Here is an 18429-nt window from a genome sequence, read left to right as displayed (position 1 = left end):
AATTCTGGAGACACTGGAGGGCGCTTGGGAGGCATCCGTCCGATTCGACGGCTTACCCTAGACATATATTAGTCCTTACCCTAGACATATATTAGTGTGGGCAGAGAAAAAGAAAGAAAAAGACAAGGAGAAGTACATACTTATGCGTTGGAAGGAAGGAGAATAGTCGCTAGCACGCTCTGCTGCGGAACGGAAGTATTGTGGATCCCGCCGTGCAAAAAGATTTTTTTTCTCATCGAGTTCCGTCATTTGATTGACAGCTGTAGTGGCATAGATTTCGCGGAGGGACGGACGGACGGACGGACAACGATGAGCCTGTAAAGGCTTTCACCTGAAAACAGGGACGAATTCCTGCATGGCCGAAGGAACTTAGCTGTATCAATCGTGCCTCCCTTAGTGTCTGACTTTCATGAGCACTACGTGAGAATATAGCCATATATTGCACGAATTTGTATTTCTTCACAGTGCTACAGATGTATGTCGTTGCTGCTGCTAGAGATTGTGTTGTAGGTAATTTTTCCGCTTGCTAACTGCAAGAACCCTCCTGCTGTCTCATCGATGCCAGTACAAGATATAGAGATAAGGTCAATCGCATCCGTTTGTCTTACCTCGAGGATAATAGTTATGTAATGCTTCAAGAAGGCTGGACCGAGTTATGTAAAATAAAATCTAAGGGGCCACTTACCCCCGTATCCACAAACGCTCCTTTCCTTACACGTAAAGGCGGCCTTTCGTAAGGAGAACTTAAGTTAAAGTGTGAGAAAAGGTAAAGGAGCCCTTCAAAAATCCACCTTACGACATTTTAAGGGCACCTTACCAAAGGCGCCCTTATCCGAATAAGTGTGTGACATGGGAGCGAGGCTATGCACATTTTTACGCTTGAATCTTCTGTATATGTGCGTATAATTCATTCTTACAGCAAGACGTTAATAAAACTGTGCACCACCACTCCTACAAGCAAGCATCGCCAACGTTAAACAGGCAGTTAGCCGGTTGTTGACTCAACCTTACTTTCAGCTGGCCACCATGCAGCGTAGCCGTCACAATAACATGCTTGCTAAAATTTCACGTCGTGCCTTTTTTTGTGCCCGTTTGCTTTGTGACGTCCGCACGCACGTTTTGTTATTTGGACTGTTATTTGGACTTTTTCTCTTCCCTTTATTTTATTAATTCCTTGCTGTGTTGCGCACATTTATTAATATTAATTGCTAGAGAAAAAACGTCGTAATGGAAGGGAAAAAGAGGGTAAGTTTTAGTGAAGAGGAGCGAAGCGTGTTGATTGATCTTGTCAGCAAGTACCAAACGATCGTTGAAAACAAACGGACGGACGGAGTCTCCTTGGATAAAAAAAAAGAAGACGTGGAAGGAGATCACCGACGAGTACAACTGCCGGCCAAATGTCCGATTTCGAACAGAAGCCCAACTTCGGAAGTGCTGGGACAATTTAAAAGAAAAGTGGAGGAAAGGGAAGGCTGACGACATGAAGGAAGTGTTTACGAAAGGTGAGCTCCTGTTCTCTCTGCTCTGTTTTCGCTACTCGCTACTTTCGATTGATTCCTGTTTCAGTCAAGCTACATTTTGCTGATAATGACGAGGCACTTTGATGTATTCTTTTAAGGTTGCGGCTCAGCCGTGTCATTTCTGTCGCCGTGCCGTTATAAGTTGCTTCGGTGAAATATGGCATGCGATTGCTCGCACCTTACGGCGAGGCTTTTTTTTTCTGATGTAGTGTATGTCGCATTCTCGAGCCCAAGCACGCATTTCTATAGCTATCTTGCGTAGCCGTGGCTTAGCGTATGCCACATCACGGCCGGCCTAAGCGCAAGCGCGCGTTTCCTGTAAACACAAGCTCGGATCCAGACCAGCTGTCGCCAAATTTGTTGCTGCCCGTAGACGGCGATGCGTCCTCTGCCATCCACGCAAAATATCGTAAATGTAATGACTAAAGCATGTTGCGCTCTTCATGCATAGTGGGACGGTAGCCGTCTGCACGTAATTCAGGAATGATTGGGGCATAACGCAAATTCGTGCTGTCTTTTCAGGAGGCGGCAGCGCGCCAGCAACTCAACTCACAGACGAGTTGGAGCGAGTTGGCGCTGCCGCGTCGCATATGTCGACGCGGGTGGAAAACCCCTTCGACAGTGACCGTGGGAGCCACGCAGTCACCCCCCTATCAAAGAGCACCCCGAGCGTCGTCTCGTTGCTCCAGCCGATGCAAGTGGAGTCACTTGAACCGTCCAATGGTATGTACCTTGCAAGGGCAGCTTTTTTTCTTTTTCGGGGGGGGGGGGGGGGGGGGGGCATGTGGTGGATCGTAATGTGCTTGGCAAGCATAGTTGAGCAAAGTAGTTGTACCAACATCTCTCATCCAGAGAGGAAACTCTGTAAACATTAACAGCTTGCATAAGGTCTCCTCCAGATACAAGAAGATATCACCAAACAACCCAGCAACTCCCAACTTAAAGCAATCTTGGCCATAGATTTGAAGGAAGCCTTTGACAACGTGGCCCACGAGGCCATATTTGTGGCGCTTTCTTCCACCAACTGTGGCATCAAGATATACAACTACATGTGGGTCTTTTTCCATCACCGTACGTACATCCTCAAATTCGCGATATGACATGTACCCACGCCCGCAAAGGGGCATACCGCAAGGAACAGTGCTCTCAGCAACACTGTTCAACTTAGCAATGTGTCGCATACACAGAGCTTTACTCCTCATAGCAGATGTTCATTACACACTGTACGCCGACGACATAATCATACGGATCAACTAAGGCTCTCCGGGGAAAATAGAGGACACCGTGCAACGTGCACTATAGATGAAGCCCAAGCAGCAGCTGTGAGCATCGTCTTGGAGTGCTCCCAGGAAAAGTTGGAGCTGCTTGTGCACACCACGTGCTGGAGACCCCCACCCATCAACCTACAGAACAAAGGAGAATACACAATATCAAAGTACTGGGCCTACGCATGCAGCGAGATGGAGTGTTTGCGGCCACTGTTCAGCACTTGCTAAAGGTCTTGCTACAGGTCTTGAACATGGTGCGGCACATTTCTAATCGCCACTGAGGGCTTCATGAGACAGACATGCTGCGGCTGCGTGTTGCCTTACTCTTGTTGCCCCTTTGCTATCACGCACCAGACATTAACCTCTCAAAGGCACAGCACAACAAGCTCAACACCCTCATTCGCAAGACACCAAACTTTCAGTGGGAGTGCCAATCAACACAAGTACAGAGCTGCTAGACAAGGAACCATAACACTCTAGAAAAGCTTATCAGCACAAAGAAACGCACGCAGCAAATTAGACTGAACAGTACTGCACCAGGCAGAAGAATCCTGCAAACGCTGGGTTTCCAAGCCAACGACATTCCACTGCCTGCTACAAGCACGCTCCTCGCATCGCATCAAGCAGCGCATCGTTCAACATGCCAACACATGTACACTAATGCTAATACTGTACATCAGTGTACATACCTGTACACCGATGCTGCCATCAACAGCGCAGCAGCAATAGCCATTACCGATCACCACTGTACAATCACTCACACGCAAACTATGAAAAAGACGGAACCACAGTGGGTGGAGCTTGCCACCATGGTCAAGGCAATTCCCAACGCATAGCTCACACGCTCATCTCTCTGCACGAACCATGAGCACATCGATATGGACCTCGAAGACAACAAACACTTCACTGCTATATCATCAAAGAAAAAAAGTACAAGGTGGCTTCGTGCATATTTTGCACTAGTTAATGTATGCGAATGTTGATGTTTTGATTTTGTGATAATTTGATTCTCTGCTGCATAGGCTTGAACACTGGCACAACGTCGTCAATCTCGATATTTTTTTTTTGCTGCTCGAGTGCTGTAACCTTTGCCTTTCTGCTCATGCAGGGATCATATCTGCACGGTTATGCTCACGGTGTCACACATGCTTTCATCGCAGTCTGTTTATAGCAGACAAAATAAATTTGCAGGTTTACTGCTTACATTTAGCCGTACAAGTGGCTCACAACACTTGTATGCACACTGTCCAAACATTTGACGTGTTGACTATGATTGCTCCCTCCTGGTAGCTTCTGTTTCATTATTGCACTGTGAAAACCACGTGGCGTGCACTTGAAATGCACATAATCCTTCCACTAGTATAGCATATGTGTCACCTGCTCCGCACTGTGCAAGTCGCTGTGAAAAACAAAGCTTTCACTAGACAGCAGCGCTTCATACATCAGGGTACCGAGCTCAAATTGGCAAATGGGTGCACTGTTGTTGGCAGCAGTGCCCTGTGCAATGCAGTATCAATACCACCAGCCAACCTTACCTATCAGGTAACTAGCAAAGGAGCCAGCTTAAGGAAATCCCAGAAATGTACTCCCATTCCTGCTGTGTGTTTACGGATTTCAACAGGGGTAGCCAGTGAATTGCTTCAACAGGATTACCATTGTATGAGTAAAAAATACAAAAAGAGAAATAGATGGGCTGTAAAGTGAAATATTTATTGCATTTAATAAAGCATATACATATTCACCAATTCCGCACTGTCCTTGATACAGTGTACTAGACAAGGTAAAGTGTTGCAAGTGCTTGTAGTTGCCCACTGTAGTGCAAGCATAGTTTGTGCTCACGCGTCTTCATGCATATGGTGATCACGAGTTGTGTTCAAAGCTAACAATTGCAAATGTTTTTGCAGATAGCATCTTTCAGTGGGATAACCCGGCAAGTCCCAATAATGAAAGCAGCCAGGTGGCGTGCATTCAAGAACTACAAAATGAAGCCACCGCAGCTGAGGTCGAGTTATCAGCAGAAAGAGAACCAGCTGACCTGCAACCTGCTGTCCCGCAACTGGCTTCCCCATTACAGGCTGCCCCATTACAGGGTGCCCCGTTGCAGGAAACCGCACAACACCCAGCTCCTGCACAACGCAGAATGCTTACAAAGAGGGCAGCTGTTGAAGAAGAGCTTAGCGCCCGCCTTTGCAGTGTCGATGAAGACAGGAAACGAAAGAGGAGGGAGCACCTGCTCAAGATGAAGCTCATGCGAGCTGAACATGCGCTTCATATGAAGCACTCAAAACAATTGCATGAGCTTGAATGTGCAACCAAAAAGGCTAAGCTCGAGCTACTAATGCTGAAAATAGCTGCCGTGAAAAAAGCCAGTAAGTAAAATGGCACAAATTTTTTATTTTCCATATGCATGCCGTGTTTGCTCTGCCACATTTTACGAAAAATATTGCTGAATAATGCGTGAACGAGTTCTGAAGCCACTCGCCGAGTCAACGGGCTGTGGTCCTTGAGCTTGGGAAGCTGGGGAGGGCTGCTGAACATTGCATGTGCTGGGAGGCAATTCATCACTTGGACGGCTCCGGCCAAAGTTGTGCAGAGCTTCACATGCCGTAATGACAATGGCAGAAGTCGTTGTTTCAATTTGTAGTTTCATATCAAGACATGGGAATCTTCTTTTCCAGATGCCGAAAGCCCTTTCAACAGTGTTCCTGGTCCGGATTTGGGACTTGTTGTACCTGAATAAAGAAAGAGTTGTTACATATTTTCATGCATTGCTGTATATTATTGTGACCAGCCATACACACCTGTACTCCGGGCTGTCTTTGCCTCCAGGATCTTTTAGCGGCGTCATAAGGTATGGCCGGCAAGCATACCCCATGTCGCCGAGGAGTACGCCAGGCACATCCCCTTCCTCATAACGTACTCTCGCATTACTGTTGTCAAAAATCCTCCTGTCATGTGCGGAGCCCGGCCAGCTTGCAACTAAATCGAAAAATTGCAGTTCAGGTCCTGTGATCGCCTGCAAGCATGCCAAAAAAGAATGAACATGAATTTTTTGCGGCTGCTGTTACCTGCAGATTTTTCAAGCTGTTTATATGCAGTGTAGTAGCAATGTCTCTATTATAATAGCAGTCAAGTGCCTCTTAAATCTTGTATTTGAATGTTAGGGGATGAAAATAATTTTCTGTCGGAGAAAAAAAGAGAAGCAGAGATTGAGCTTAATGCAGCTCGCGACCTGATGCACCCACGAAGTCGCGCACTTTTCTTGTATTCCCTGCTGCGTATTACCATTGCAATGAGAGGCCGATGCTGGTTAAAAAGCAAGACTACGGTAACCACTCTACCGTGCAGCAAATGCAGCCCTGGCAAGCGCGCTGCAGCGGTAGCAACTGTATTGGCGATACGGCTGTCCGACAGGATCTTGTTTCTAGCGTACGTCAGGTTGAGTAAATGGGCGAAAATAGAACAGACAGAGACACGTATTTAGAGCAATTCTGAGTGAACAGGAAAAAAAAGTAAATAAAGCACGCCAGAGGCATTCTCGCCTTTGCCTCGTCGTCTTTTCTTTTTTTTTATCAACCAGGGTTACGCTGAAAACAAGACAAGATCATGCCGCAAAAACTCGCCCAACCCGCTATGCTTCTAATAACTAAGCTATTTGAAGGAGTGCATCTTTCTGTTACATAATAGTGCGCTTTCTTTCACGTCTCTACGCATTTTGACGGTTATGAACATAATTTCACTTACCTGCACATTGAATGAGAAGTATCCCTTCCTGTTGCGGAATACTTGGGCGTCGTCGCCACCTGGACTTTTGATACGCACGTGGGTGCAATCAATGCAACCAGTCACCCTGGGAAATTTTGCTTTGAGGTAAAACTGGTGCATGACCTCATGCATTTTCCCCACGTCGGGAAACTTCACAAGCGCAGGGAACAGCGTTGCGGCAATCATTTTCGACACCCGCGTGGCAACACGGGAAACAGTTGGCTGCGAAACGTTAACTAGGTCGCCTGAGACAACCTGAAAAGTTCCCGCGCCGTAGAAACGAAGCGTCACGAGCAGTTGCAGCAGCGGTGGCACAGGGCAACCACGTCCGTCCGTGTTCTGATGCAGCGGCAACATGGTCAGTAGTTCGAGCACAGCAGCTTTTGAGAAGCGGTACCTGGCTAAAAACTCCTGGTTATTGTACAGCTCCATGGGATTCTGGCGATCCCTAAGGTTCCGCTGCAATGGCTGCACAAAACTATACGCTTCGTTGTCCATTTCTTTCGCGCGGTTGATAAAATCGACGAACTCCCTGAAGCTGTCGTCGTAGCACGCCGCCATGTTGGATTGGATAAGGAGCCGTTAAGCTACCTCAGGTGCTGCCTTAAGGAGGCGCCCTTTTCGTGACCTTAAGTTGGGCTAAAGGGAGCCGCTAAGGGTTAGATTGGTTTGTGAATACGGCGGTAAGTGCAAGGTCTGTTTTTGAAACGCGGTAAGGAGCCGATAAGGTAAGGAACACTAAAGATAAGGGTTAGGTTGGTTTGTGAATACGGCGGTTAAGCTCCACCTTAAGGGTATAACGAGACAGCTTGAATATTTAATTCGTCGCTTCTTTTAAATCAGTAGAACATTCTAATCACACACGCTCGCTATCATGCGTAAACAGAGATAACCAGGGGACCTACACCACAAGGCACACAAAGTCTGCCTTTATACAAATCGAACAAACGTTTCTTAATGACCTAAGGTTAGCGTGGCTGCATCGCAACTCAAGGCTCGCGAATTCAGTTTGTGATTAATTTCCATTTTTGTTTCAGCTTAGGTAATATTCTCTACATCCTTTATGTCACAATGACATTTCGGCCATGGTGCTACCTCATAGCCACCATTTAACTCGAGTTTTAATCGCTTCCTTTCTCACCTCAAAATGTGACGCCAGAATCTTATCGACCAATTTTGAATTAGTGTGAGAACTCGCACGGCTTTTCCTCCGAACTACCGCTCCAACGCTGTCGCGTTAATAGCAGCACAAACTGTAGAATCGCGAGGGTTTTCAAACCTCTCTTTCCAGTGTCGTCCTCTGGAATGAACACCACATGTATGTCTATGTCTGTTGTTTTACACACGCTTTTAGCCGGACAGCTTTCACCGACCTCGGGCGCCCTCGAAAATCATTCACGCTTGCATTGGAGCTATCGCATTTTCCGGCATGCCATACATATCTCACTGTTGCCTTCGGCCTATTTATGCGTCTGATTAGATGACGCAGCTCTCGGCGGGCGTTGTGCACTTATCACTTCCCACCATAAGGCCCATGTCGCTCGGATGCCTCCTTATTAAGGCACACTGGAACACGTAACAAAATCCAAGACATGGCACGCTGGTAACATAAGGTAGGGTCGGGATTTGATATTATAGAGTTTTTCTGAAGGAGTTTCTCTGGACATCGACCGTCAACTTCAAGTTCCGTTTTTCTTTATTTCGGGGGCTATCTGATAAAGTGTTTACTCCTCCTACTCCTCTCCGGCAGACTGACACGGAAACGAGGAAAAATAAATGGCTCTCTCTCCCTCAAAACCCCGCCGTGTCTTACGCCAAAGTGTGCGTTGGACAGACAGGGTGACTGGTGAAAAACTGGGATTCGCAAGCATTTCTATTCTCCCTGTAAAAAGCGATTCGCGCACTAAGCCGCATGTTGCGCATCCTCTGGTGGTAGCCGAGATTTAAAGAGCATTATTTTCTTGGCAGTCTGTGATCACGCAACAAGCGAGCTCCCTGAAGCGTTTGACATCTACAGATTGCTTACGCGTGCATCAGGAAGTCTGCCCAATGTCCGCATTAAAAAGAGCTTGCTATTACCAATAATCACTGATTACCTCAGTGGCACCGTTCACCCACCTAAGAACCCGACAATACATTCGCTGCTGCTGTTGATTTATTCAAGTTTTTTTGCACAAACATTACAAACGATGGTTCAACACTATGTTTGTCTGTCTTCTGCGTCTGTCCCGCTTGTCCGCGCTGTATTTTTTCTAGGATCTCAAGTAAGCCCTTGTATTCGGAAAAGTGTGGTATCGCACTGGCATGGGGTGCTTGGTAAAGGGATCTGTGAATGGGAAGGCTTCAGAGCATATGATCAATGTAGTCACCGCACGAAGAGTTTTATTCCGGTCAGCGGTTGATGGTAAGAGCACTGCAGTGCAAAGCGTATCAGTTTTGCCTTAATCTATTAACGCACGACGTTTCATGTATGATACAGAGCACAAAAATGTGAACAATTTTAATTACTGCCCGCATATCTACTTTGATGAACAATTTTAATTACTGCCCGCATATCTACTTGAGCTGCTAGCATACTTCTTGTAAAGCTCTTCACGAGCATATTTATCAACGCAATAAGGCCAAGGTATCAGCTGCCAGAGATGCCGGAGGCCCGCGAGACGATAAATTCGTGTAAAAGCTGGCCCCAGCGTAAAACAATTCAAGGTGATAGAGCAGTTTTGGTTTTTGCACTTGAATTCCTGCATGCGCTTGTGTGTTAGCACACAGTTTTGTGGACCTTAGGCACTGAGATATTGTAAAAATTAGCTCATATCAACTAATGTGGAAGCAATTGTTCTTGCTAATCTCACAGTTTTTTTTTCCTTTTTGGAATGAAGGAGTTCTTAGTAAAGTCCTGGAAATTCAAAACTTTTATCTGACATTTTCATTGCAGTGAATAGGTTGAGGCTAAATATAGAGCATGAACTTGGGAGCAGTCGTTTTATCAGCCAAGCAGTCAATTTCGGAAGAAATTTTTATTTCCCAGCACACTGAAAACTTTCAAGAAAATCAGTTAAATAAAGCTTAAGGTATCTCTGACTTAAGTGAGTGCGTCGTGGCATATATAGCAAAAACAACAAGTATACCCATGAGATGCACTGCATGACCAAGCAAATAAACTTAACAGATGCCGTCGGGCAAGTTCGTGTAATTTTTCAGAAAACGTAAAGTTCTGCGAAAGAACACATCAGACAGGGTGTAGGACAATAACACTGTGGCACTGGTCCTGTAATCGGTCTTCTGTATTTTAGCGGCGCCACATTATCATATATGACAAAAAAGAAATTAAAATACATAAAAGATTTATTTCATTAACAGTGACATATCGATGCTATCTAAAACAAAACTCACAGGACAGTTACGACTATGTAAAGCGAGGTTCAGAGATAGCTGTTTAGGTGTTTAATCACGTGACCAGTGCTGTAATGGTCACGCGATGCACCCCTGAACTGGCAGGCGGCTGTACCAAACAGAGCCAACCTTAGGCTTTCGCGACCCAGGTTGACCAGCGCAACCAGTGGGTACCGGCACAACCACCGGTTACGCCGACGACGACGAGAAAGCAATGGACGGCCGCCTCACAGCTATCGCTGTAAAATAGCAATATGCTCCCTACAACCACCTCGCGGACACCTGTATTTTTATTTTCCCGTGACGACGACACCGCCGTGGAATGACACACGAGCACTCTAACGTAGCAGTAAAACGAACTCGTTGTTGAACTTGTTATTGGGGTCGTTATTGGGCAATACAACGAACTCGTTATTTGGCGGCGTAAGCAATTCGTCCTGACACGTGCGCTTGCTATCGTTGCAGGTTAGACAAACTTTTGCATTGTGTTCAAGTCACACTAATTGCGCTGCCCTGGCTGCTGCCCTTGTGTTTTCTGTTTTGTCTGTTCTATTTCCCAACGTGTCAAAATTTACTCGGTTCCGTGACGAACTACGAAAAGAAATGAATGAATTCAAAGGAAAGCTTGAGCGTGAGATGAGAAAGGAAATAAGAGAATTTAAAACTAGTTTGGAATTTTTCAATAATGACCTTGAATAGCTGAAGAAAAAAAACCCAACTCCTAAATGACAATAAAGCTCTCAAGGAAGCTAACGAGGCACTGCTCAAAGAATTTCAAATGTTAAAAAAGAAAACCTCGGAACATGAACAACGCATGACTGCTTCAGAGCAGTACTCTAAAAAATGCAATCTAGAGATAAAAGGCATCCCAAAAGAAACAGATGAACACCTTTCCAAGACCTTGAGTCAAATTGGCCGCCTGATAAACGAACCGATAACCAAATCAGACATTAAAGTGTGCCATCGCATCCCGTGAAAAGATGCAAATATAACTCCCAACATTATTGTGCAGTTTAGGAACCGTTCCAAGTGCGACACAGTGCTACAAAAAGCAAAGAAAATGAGAATTACAATAGAGGATTTCGGGTACTCAACAAGAACACCAATATACATAAATGAGCATCTCTTTCCTGCTCTCAAGGCCCTGTTGAGTAAGGCTGCAGCACAGAAAAATTCCGCAGGCTGGAGCTTTGTTTGGACAGTTGGCGGAAAAATCCTGGCAAAGAAAGACGAATCGTCATCTAAAGTGCGCATTCCAGATGAGCAGGATCTGGCAAAAATTGCATGAGTAAGAGACACCAGGTGCTTCTTTGTTTTTAGCATGGCAGTTTTACCCCGTGATGTAAACGCTGTAAAACGCTCTTACACCGACGTATATCTAATCTGCTTTCATCTAAACATTCGGTCTGCAAGACATAAAGAAGACGAACTATCCGTCTTTCTTGATAAATTCAGTTTTCAATTCGATGCCATATTTTGGACTGAAACTTGGTACACACGCACCACTGAAGTTTACAAACGAGACTGCTACCAAACTTTCTTCCTAAATCGGACATCTAAACATGAAGGTGGAGTGACAATACTAATGAAACGTGCTCTAAACTGTGATATTTTACCAGAATTTTCTTTCATAAGTGATCATGTAGAATGTTTGAGACTTGTGTCGCAAAGAAATGTGTTTTCAGTCATGTACAGACCACCGGATTCTTCTGCTGATGTTTTTATCGGTCATTTAGATAAAAAAAATCTTAACCTCGTTCTCGATGGAGATCTCAATATCGACTTATTGAAGCCATCTCATGCTCAAATGACGTCTGTATCAACGGTAGAGTTCAGTGGCAATCTTATTTTATCCCAAACTGCAACCCGCGTCACAATCCAAACTGCTACCCTTCTTGATATTGGTGTAACCAACATAGTGTTTTCTCCGGAGTTTTATGCTGTGATATTAGTGACCACTGCCCGATTTGTGTACTTGTACGAGGCATCAAAAGCAAAATGATTTACCCGCTGTGAAAACAACACAGTACATCACACCCGTGTCTCTTGAAGCGTTTCGTTCAAGTATTATAAACGAAAGTTGGAATGATGAATTTTGTTCCGATGCAGCCGATGATATATACGAACTATTCATTTCTCGTTTTAAGTCATTATATCATGAACATTTTAAAGATAAGGTGATCAAGAAGTCAAGTAGAAATCGTAAACCTTGGATCAACCGGGAATCTCTAAAGATGATTAAAAACAAATCCTAGTTGTTGAAGAAATTTATGAAAACAAAGTCGCTGGCTGATCGACAAATATTCAAAGAGCATCGTAATAAATTATGTACTCATTTAAGAAAGGAAAAAAGAAAATATCTGCATAAACGAGTTTATGAGCGAAAATTGCGATGGAAGCGCTCAAGTCTGAATGAAAATAAACAAAGTACTGGATTGCAAATCAAGTTCTGCCGGTGTTACTAGTCTTACTCTCGAAGATCATAAGGTAGAAGGAATTGAGCTTGCAGAAAAGTTCAATCATTTTTTGAAGGATGCTGTTTCACAAAACACACGCCTCAAAAATGTAAATCCCAATATAAAAGCCAATGACCACAGTGTCTTTTTAGATCCTACCAATGCAAATGAAGTTTGCAGTATTTTTGGCTCCTTAAACAGTAACAGAGCTTGTGTTATACTTAACATTTCAATTGCGCCGATAAAATACGTAATTGACAGCATAGCTTCTATTCTCACCCATATTTACAATCTCGCACTATCTGCTGGTTTATTCCTAAAGTTAATGCAAGTATCAAAAGTTATCATTATCTACAAAAAAGGGAGATAAAAGTGATATGTCTCATTATCGACCAATCTCAATATTATTGGCCTTTCCAAAAGGATTATAAAGAATAATCTACAAAAGAATAATTAATTTTTGCTTAAAGTTCAATCTTTTTTCCCCTTCTCAGCATGGCTTTGTTTACGGGAAATCAACCGAAACGGCGTTATTAACGCAAAAAGAAAGCATACTGGATGAAATTGAAAATCGAGAAATCTGTATCGGAGTTTTTGTAGACTTTTCAAAGGCTTTTCACCACGTCAAAAAACATGGTGTTTTACTACAGAAACCAAAATTATACGGCATACGAGGAACGCCCCTAAACCTTATAAAGTCTTACCATCAACATCGTTATCAGAAAGTGCAGATAGCGTCCTATTTGTCATAATCTCGAGCAGTTTGTACTGGTGTGCCGCAAGGCAGCATTTTAGGGCCTCTCCTGTTCATATTATATAAGAGTGATATAGTTAATATACATGATAAACCAAAATATGTCATTTACGCAGATGATACGAACTTATTTTTTAAAGGCACTTCATTTCAGCTTCTTCTCCAAACTCTAAGTGACGCAATGAATCGATTAAACACCTGGAGTGAAAGTAATGTACTAGTTTTAAATACTGAAAAAAATTAAGCCGTACATTTTCATGCAAGGCAATCAGCAATTATTCAGAACTTCGACATGAAGCTTGGGAGAACCAACATAGAATTCAAAGACACGATTAAAACACTAGGAATACTTTTCCGCAATCGCGTGAACTGGAACGCCCAAGTTGATTCTGTCGTCGCTCATCTGTCACGGTGAGTTGGTATTCTCGCTAAATTCCGATACTTCCTTCCTGTCTCAGTCAAATTAAAGTTATATAATGCCATTTTTGTCTCATTTCAACTACTGTTTTGTGGTGTGGGGCACTACAACATAAACAAATATGCATAAGATTTACATGCTGCAAAAGAAAGCTGTCCGTTGCATTGCCAATGTTGATTACCACGCCCCTACCGATCACTTAATTTCACATTACCGGATTTTATTGTGTTCATAGCTTGTACCAATATCGCTTAGCAACCAGATACAAAAAATCTCTACAATATAATAATCGAGGGTTTCGAGACAAGACTTGCCTCAATGAAACTGTACCGGCATATACCCTGCTCAATACCGAAAAATGGTTTATTCCTGGGAATCAAATGTTACATTACAATATGCGAAAATTAGTGAACCAATTGCAGTCGATGAATGCCGATAATTCTAAAAGCAGCTTGCGCGAAATTAGAGCCACCTTTACATAAGCAATAAAACGTTGTCTCAGAATATATATATATATATATATATATATATATATATATATATATATATATATATATATATATATATATATATATATATATATATATATATATTTTTGCTGTAAAATATTTTGTATGTATATCTGTGTCTGTGTCTGCGTAAAAAGTTTTGTCTATGGTGTTGGCTGATATTCCGATGTTTGCAATCTTTTACATATTACTCATAAGTCCTGCTGTACGCCATGTAAAAGGGGTCCGGGGGTTCCTCAAGTGATCTGCGATCACTTTTTACCCGGACTTACCCACATCTATGATGTAAATAAATTAAACTTGAAGCTTGAATCTGCGCCAGCGAAGAACCGAGCAGCTCGGCGGCAGCGTAGCAACAAGCGTCCTCGCCGATCCTCGAAGAAAAGAAACACCGCTCCAGCCCCGACAAACCGAAAGCTGACAAAGAACCTTTGAGATAAGGAGCTCCCGTGACCTATTACAATCTGTAAACGTAGAAGTAGTTACACGGTGCTACAGTGGTTCCTTACAGATATGTGGTTGCAACTCGCATCAGAAAAAAATTGGTGAAGCCGCGTACTATCGCCTTCGAGGGTGAACATTTCAAATCTCCGGGCCATTACCATCATCTTAAATAAGCATCGACCTGATGCCTAAAAGAAATGGTAGCCTTAATAAGCACTGTAAATGCAAACACGGTCGTAAATCTGCGCATTTAAAAAGATAACAAGAAAACACATGAAAATTCAAAACAGTTGAGTCAGTTACCGTGCGTAATAGGGTCTCATGCTGTGGCTCCATCGAGAACGACTTCATAGTCGAGTTCACATACTCACCCAAATATCTTGTGAGGTTCGAAATAACGTCGTAACACTTTTGCACTAATATGTGGACGGCGTATTGGTGTCTACATTCAAACTCTGGCAAGTGGCTGGTACTATGCTTCGCGCAGACGTAAGTTGTTGCATTGGGAATCGGTTCGCTGCTCCTCTTTGATCCGTTGCCGGGAAAGCCGTCAGGCTTCTTCTGCATGATTAAGGTTGGAGATAACGTGGAGGTTGCCTCCTTCGTAAACACCGGGCCGCATGGCACCGAGCGCTCTCGCTGCCTCCCTGCCGTGGACGAGAAGTAATCTCGGTGGCCTTCTGTACTGCGTTATGGAAAACGAGGAAGACGTACTAGAGTTGACTTGTTTTCCTCGTCAACATGCATGACAAGTATACCTGCGATAGCCTTGTTGAAGCGCTGAATGAATGGGTTGATACGCGGCTGTCCTCTGGCGGCGTGTCTGCCTACAGCGCAAGATGGCTTGCGTCACCTGTGCCGTGAACTCTGCTCCCCTTTTCGTGATGAGCATTTCAGGGGCGCGGTCTCACATCCCAATTCCATTCTCGAATAATCCTGTCTCTTCTGTCACTGTGCCGTTTGCTAGTGCTTTTACTTCTGCTTAGCGGCTCAGGAACTAAGTGGCAACTTTTATTCAGCTGTTGCCGAACATAGACGACAAGAAGGGTCCCAGGAGACCCTTACTGATCTGCTGGAACGGCCCATTTGTTGGCGGGATCGACTTGAGAAGCTTTGCCGATTGGGTCGATGGTGCCTTTCATCCCTGGCAGTCTCGGCAGGTGTTTTTGTGTACTGTGCACCGACGGTGGGTATTCGTGGCCACTAGTATTTATCTTCAATGTGCCGTAGGGTGCGGGTAAGCGCAAAGTGGCTAGCTGTCGGTTCATCGCGGAAAACTAGCTGAAGGCAAACGGTCCTTCAGCGGTTGAAGTTCTTCACGACGATGCCATTTTGTACACATAAACGTGATAACCTACGCAGGAACGCTGCTGGAGGCGAATAATCATTGAATTTCAACTAATGGTAAAGGCGCTTGCTACACATATTAGAAATGAAATTAAACGACGTCCATCCAGACTATCCGACTTGCCCTTGCCCAGTAATACACGGTGTAACATGAGACATAGCTTCTTGAAATTACCAGCCGTAAGAATGAGTTAAGGTACCCAAGCATTGATGCATTCAATGCCTAACTTGCTAAACACCCAACCATTTTCTTTGACATCTTGAAGCAGTGAAGTTTTCTAAGGAGCTTAAAAAGGCCTTCTAAACTTGCATGCTCTTTTATTACCGTGAGTATATTCAATGTATTTTTCATGACAAGAATTTATATTTGTAAGAAAACTTGGTGATTGTGTTGCTGGTGTTTTTATAAGTGTTTATTTTTATTAGCATTTGTGTAATAATGAATTCTCTCACTAGTACTTCCTGACCAGTTTATGGGCGACAGGACCATCGTCAGACGGAGAGCATTTGTGTTTTGTCCTGTTATTCAAGAGCGGAGTGTATTTCAAAAAGTGTTTCTAATAAATAAAAATAAATGAATAATTAGGCAATAAAATGAAGCATATTCTCAAAGGTATTTGTATATTGTTTATTTTTTATCATTAGACAGTAGAGAGGAAAGAATTGGAAAAGAAATCAGATTAACACGCCTGCAAATGGGTTTAGTACGAGTGTTGTAATGAACACCCTCAGCTCGTGAAGTGCTTGGAGCATATGCAGAGGTTTTACATCAGTTAAAGTAGATTTACCCCGTTACTCGGCCGAGGCTTTGACGCAGAAGCCAGGAGTTTTCATCGCTTATATCATCCGATGTGTGGCAGCACGTGTTCACTGTATCTATGATGAGGAAGAGAAGCAGTCGCTGCATTTCTGAGGAGCTTCCGTAAAGTTATTTTTGTGCTGCAGCAAAGCTGGGATAATATCCAAGGTCGGCGTGCAGACTTGTTTTGGGGTGTCTTCTGCTGATTGGTCCTTGAGAGTGAAGTGTATGAAATACAGGTTACTTCGTCTGGCAAAGCATCAGGCGTTCAGACTTTAATATTCTTTGCATACGTTTTTAAAGAGTCCTTTAGCTTGCACAATATGGGCGCGGACTATGTCCCTAGCGACGCGTAGTATTCGGTCCTTGAGAGACTGCGTGTTTCCCCTGATGATGTCTTCGACGTTATCCGTATTACTGGTGCACACTTGCAAGAAAAACCTTTACCGGGACGGGACGCTTACTTCTTCATCTAAGACAATCAGGGGCACGTGATGCAGCAGAAGCTTCATACGTGATGATCCTTGATCGAAGGTCGATGACCGCTTGATGCTCGGTCAGGAAATCGTTGCCCAAGATTACGTCCCGGGAACGCCGCTACAAAAGTCCGAAGCTGGCAGAATAAGTGCATCCGTGGACCGCAACTCTCGAGGCGCTTCGTCCCGATGGCGTAATAAGGTAGCCTCCCGCGGTGCGGATTGTGAGCAGACCCTTGCGGTTGTCACTTTATTGAGCTGGCTGGAAAAGAGCCTACTTATCAGGGAGTGGTCTGCTCCTCAGTCAACTAGAACAGTGATTTTATGGCTGTGCAAAGCCACTTCCGTGTCGTGAGCGTCAATGCGGGATCACGGGATCATCGGATGTTGGTGCTTTAGCAGGGTCATTCCCGGGATCGACGTAATAGCGTTGTCATCTCGATGTTGGGTCACTTCGCTGTCGGGTCAAGATGTGTCGGCAGCATCGTCCAAGTGAATGCGGCGTGGCCTTTCGTCATCATCTCTACAGGATCTTCGTCGTTTCGCCGTAGTCCAACCTCACATCCGGAGGTTGCTATCTTTTCAGTTTTTCTCTATGAGCTCTTGGCAATCCTTCACAGGTCCCCGCTCCGTAGCTGCGTCTTCGCGATGCGTTGCGAATTTTCCTGGAACGACCTGCCATAGTATGAAAGCAACACTTTTTCTTTTAAATTAAAAAGCAAGTAGCAAAATTTAATTTTCAATGAAAGAAAAAAGGTAACACTGCAGATAAAGACGAAGAAGTTGGCGTTATAGTTACGCGACAGAGAGCGACAAGTGACGTGCAGTCATTACCACCGTCTGTTTAATCAGATCCTTCAGAATACACGCATGTTGCCATTAAGCTGTGGTGTCCCCTATTGTGCATGCACACTCCTGCAACTATTGGCGCTTCCATGCGTTTTAGTGCACCAAGTACCCAGTGAACATTCATAGACTGGTCGCAAGTGGACCAGCGACGCCACCAAGCTGTTAAAAGTGTGAACTTCCATCACAATTAGTAGGTCAAGATAAATGCGTCCACGCTGTGCAGGTCCGCGCGTAGGTACTGATGCAGAACTTATCTTCGTGCGCTAGCAGTGATGCCCACATGCACAGAAAATTTCTTTGCTCACCTGGTCCTCCGGTTGGCAGGTGGGTGGACCACGGTTGGCAGGTGGAAGCTTCCCACCTGGCTGTGAGAGACCTATAGCTGAACAGGTCAATTGGTTGCACATTTTTACGGTCACCAGTGCGAAATA

Source organism: Amblyomma americanum, chromosome 6 (assembly GCF_052857255.1).
Source record: "Amblyomma americanum isolate KBUSLIRL-KWMA chromosome 6, ASM5285725v1, whole genome shotgun sequence".
Lineage (NCBI taxonomy): Eukaryota > Metazoa > Arthropoda > Arachnida > Ixodida > Ixodidae > Amblyomma > Amblyomma americanum.
This window is presented reverse-complemented; position numbering follows the sequence as displayed.